Raw genomic sequence first — 5052 nt, forward strand, 5'->3', positions numbered from 1 at the left:
TGCCGTCTATGGGGTCACACAGAGTCGGACATGACTGAAGTGACTTAGCAATAGCAGTAGCCCCAGGCCACATGAAAAGACTCGTCAGTAGCCTCACCTAGGGCATCCAGCCAACGTCAACCTCAACAGCTAGACAATGTGAGAGAATGAAACTGCAAGCCATTCCGTCCCTGGCCTTGAATCTTCCAGTTGAGGTTCAAGACTTCCAGAAGCAGAGATGAGCTGTCTCCACCACGCCCTGTCAGAATTCCTGACCCACAGACGCTATGAGAGATAAAACATGATTACTTTGTTTTTAGCTGCAGTGGTAGATAACTAACACAACACCTCAGACTTCGCCTCCTCCCAATAGCCTCTTTGTTCATCACATTCCAGTTATGCCAACCTCTTTCTTTCTCTTTTGGGCACCAACTTCATTCTTACTTCAGGACCTTTGCATTTGCTGTTTCTGGAATACGTGCCCATCACATGGACCTTTGTCTAACTGTCTCCTTCTCATTGTCCAGGTCTTTGCTCAAATATCCCCTCCTCAGAGAGTGCTTTCCTGACCACATTTTATAACGCTGCCCATCCTACCAGTCACATTACCCCAAAGCATTTCCTTCAAAGCTTTTATTCCATGAAATTATCTTATTTACTTATTTGTACTTTTGTTGCTTATCTGTCCTTTACACTTCTTTCTTCCTCTTTCCAGCCCCTCCTGTCTGGTGTTGATGTGGGGAGGATGAGACAGGGAAACAATACGTCCTTTCTTCATGAGAGTTCCCAGTGCAAAGTAGCAGGTCTCCTGGTCATTGTGGTTGCTCTGTCAGTTTGGTTTCAGCAAGGCAGCTGTGAGCGGTGGTGTGAAGTGAGATCTTAATTCCCAGCCCTGTAATTGGACCTGGGTAACTTGGATGAGACCCAGGAATGCTAACCACCAGACCAGCAAGGGCTAGAGGCTAGAAGCTATTTTCCCTGGATCTTTGCCCCCAGGGAAATATGCATTTATCATGAAGGCAGAAATTGTCAGTGGAGATACAAGTTTATTATTAGAGGCAGCACAGCAACAAATGGGAGAGCACACAGATAAATGGTTTATTTAGTTAAGATAGAAGCAAGGAGAGCAAGGGTGTGGGCATCACCTCTAGGGAGGAGGAGCACAGTAAAGAGGCGATTAAGTCATTTATATAAGTCAGTTCTTCCAGGTGTTTGTATTCCTGGTTCCAAATTGGTAAAGGAGTACGTCAAGGCTGTATATTGTCACCTTACTTATTTAGCTTCTATGCAGAGCATATCATGTGAAATACTGGGCTGGATGAAGAACAGGCTGGAATCAAGATTGCTGGGAGAAATCTCAATAACCTCAGATATGCAGATGACACCACCCTTATGGCAGAAAGCGAAGAGGAACTAAAGAGCCTCTTAATGAGTGAAAGAAAGGTGAAAGAAGAGAGTGAAAAAGCTGGCTAAAAACTCAACATTCGGAAAACTAAGATCATGGCATCTGGTTCCATTACTGCACGGCAAATAGATGGGGAAACAATGAAAACAGTGAGAGACTTTATTTTCTTGGGCTCCAAAATCACTGCAGATGCTGACTACAGCCATGAAATTAAACGACTCTTGTTCCTTGGAAGAAAAGCAAATACAAATTTAAACAGCATATTAAAAAACAGAGACATTATTTTGCTATAAAATGTCCATCTAGTCAAAGCTATGGTTTTTCCAGTAGTCACATAGGGATGTGAGAGTTGGGCCATAAAGAGAGCTGAGTGCTGAAGATTTGATGCTTTTGAACTATAGTGTTGGAGAGGACTCTTGAGAGTCTCTTGGACTGCAAGGAGATCCAACTAGTCAATCCTAAAGGAAATCAGTTCTGAATATTCATTGGTAACACCTAATGCAAAGAACTGACTCATTTGAAAAGACCCTGATACTGGGAAAGATTGAAGGCAGGAGAAAGGAACGACAGAGGATGAGGTGGTTGGATGGTATCATCAACTCAATGGGCATGAGTTTGAGCAAGGTTCAGGAGTTGGTGATGGACAGGGAAGCCTGGTGTGCTGCAGGCTGTGGGGTGGAGTTGGACTGAGCAAATGAACTGAACTGAACTCAGGCCAATTATCTGGCTTCTTTTCCCACACCTGACCCACTCTGGGACCCTCCCTTGGGGTGCACATGCACACCTCAGCCGAGATGGATTTCAAAGTGAAGGCTTCTGGGAGAAGCAAGACTCATCATGGTCTGGTGTTATCCCCTGACTTTTAACCCACAAGGAGTCTTTCTGTGCATGCGTAGTGTCTCCCTTGTCCCAAAAGAGGGAGGAAGCAGATCCCTTAATCGTTCACTCAAACAAGGTTTTCCTCTCTTAGTCCTTGCCACAGCTATTACCTTGACCATTGCTGTGATTATTACCTTAAGGTATATACAAGAGACAAATGCTGCCTATTATACCCTGCTTCTGTTGTTACTTCCATTTTGGAGGGCAAACAGAAGGCTGACTGTAAATGCCTTAACTGGAGCCCACCTATCTATTGTCTCAGAAAATGCTAACTGTTTTAAGTATCCAGCCTGAAGCCCACTTCTTTGTACCCCATGAAATGTAAATAGGAGGCCAGTTGTAAATGTCTAACCTGGAGCCCATCTATCTCCTACATCAAGTTCATGCTGCTGGTCAAACCAAAGGCCACAGGACCATGTTCAGATTCTTGGGAGAGCTGTACAGGGGATCTTGGGGCACATTCTCTGTCATACGAGACAGGCTCCAACTCAACCTTTTCCCTCACCCAAGCCTTTGCCTGCTTTATTGACACCCTTGAAGAGTCTGAAAGTATATGTGATCACCTCTTTCAGCCACTTAACACTCCTCTTCATAATACCTTTGATTTTCTCTCTCTAATTCTAATTTACCCCCAGATTCTCAGGACCCCATCTGTCTCACACACACACATGCACACACACACACACGCATGCATGCACACATACACCCACAAACACACAGGGTTTATGAGAAGTAGGGTGGTAGGAACAACCCATCTGACAGGAAGGACTGTTTTAGTGCTGACATTATTTAGAGTTGCATGAACACGGTAATTATAACAAGCACCTTAAGTCAGTTTTATTGTTGTTTTTAAATTCAACAAGAAAACAGAAAACACTTTTGTCTTGCATGGGCACCCTCTGCCTTGTACTTGGTGTGTCCCGGTGTCAATGCAGTTAGAAGACATGGCCAGGGGTGGAGATCCAGGCCGGCAGACGTTGCCTCATTGTCCGTGGGTGTCCAGCTGCCTCCTCCTGCCCATAGCTCTCTCTCCATTCCAGCTCTCTCAGAAATTGCTGATGGCTCCTCCTGGGTCAGCCCCTGCCACAGCTGCAGCCACCTGTCCTCTTAGAATGCCCTACTTCCTCAGGCTCCTGTCCTTCCTTTAATTGGCTCAGCCAAAACAAACTCAGGAACTTTCCCGAAAGACCTAGGGGGCAAGGAGAACAAAGTAGAACAGAAGGAGTAATTGTAGACAGTAAATACTTATCTGATGAATGAATAAAAACATGAATGTCTAGACATAACTAATGACAAGTTTCTTGGATGGTGCCAGGTAAGAGGTGTGTTGCTTGTTCCTTTCATGATAGACATGCTTTGGGGGAGTTGGCACCCACAATCCCTGCTTATGGGGTGGGTTTATGTCACATGACCTCTACATTCCTCAGCCACTTGGGATACATGGTCCAACCTCAACAAAAGACTTTGGAATTTGAATCCAGAGAGACTGAGCTAGCTGATTGTGAAAGCAGAAAGAAAAGTCCAGCTTTTTTGGGAGAGGCTCCTGTTTGAGCCATATACAGGTGACTGCATAGGCAGGGAATGGTGAATGGAGGGAGGGGGGAGGAGGACCAGCTGTGTCAGTCTTGACAGTTGTTTATTCCCATAATACCCGACTTCACCTTATTTCAGTGAGAGCTTTACATCATTAAAATAAACGGCTTCTTTTAATTTAAATTTGTTGGGTTCATAGCCCCTTGCAACTCTAACCATAAGCTATTTCTTCTCTTCAACTCTAATAACCTCACCCCAAAGCCCCAGTTTGATAGTGGAGGCAAGACATGACAGATGTGTGGTATGAAAGTCCAAGCAAAAAGGAAGCAAGGCACACCAGAGAATTGGGGGAAAAGGCTCAGATGGCTATAGGAAGGCTAGACTGGCAGAAATCATGTAGGGAGGGACAGAGGGAAAGAGGAAGGGGAAAAGGAGTGTATAGAGAGATAGATAATCAACAAACCTTCATAGAGCACTTTCTATGGGTAAAGTAATGCCTTAAGTCCCAAATGGATGCTGGAATATTTACAAATACAAATTAATGAATGAGGAAGTGAGTGGATCTTCCCATTCCTGTTGCAAAAAGTGTTGAGTCTGAAGATTGGGGTGGATGGGGTAGTAGCTGTAAGTAGTCAGAGTCTTGCAGACAAAGCCCTCAGTTGATGTCATTCTCTAATCTCAATACCACCCTTAGGCATGTTGCATGGCCCCTCTGGAGTCCAGCCCTCACCGTCTCCACACCTCCCTCACTGCACTGAGGAATAGCTGCCCTACTTCCAAAACACTACTCAACTGATAAAGAATAGTTTCAGAATAATAACCATAAAAATAATCCTTACATAGGTTCTATGATTTACAAAATATATCTTACACATTTTTTATTTGAATCTTTAACAAAAGTGAGATTAATGAGACAGATATTGTTTTATGCTAGCTTGGTGAGGAAGAATTCATGACTCCAAGAGAGACCAGGTGGATCATTCCAGGTTACTAGTATGTTAAACAGTGGGTCAAAGACTCCCAGTTTAGGGCTAAGTCTCCAAGTTCTGTGCTGTATCATTCTGAACAAAGAACAAAAGGAGTATTGGGCAAAGAGGTCAAAATGCAGAAAACAGGACTTCTCTTCTGGGGAAATGCTGTCATCCTAAGAGGAAACTGTCCAAAAGAGAGAAAGGAGGGTGTGGCTTTCCAAGAGAACATATCTTATTGTCATAGGAATGTTCAAATCAACCTTCACACAAAAATAATAAGGATGT

This window comes from Oryx dammah, unplaced genomic scaffold (genome assembly GCF_014754425.2).
Source record: "Oryx dammah isolate SB20612 unplaced genomic scaffold, SCBI_Odam_1.1 HiC_scaffold_8, whole genome shotgun sequence".
Taxonomy (NCBI): Eukaryota; Metazoa; Chordata; class Mammalia; order Artiodactyla; family Bovidae; genus Oryx; species Oryx dammah.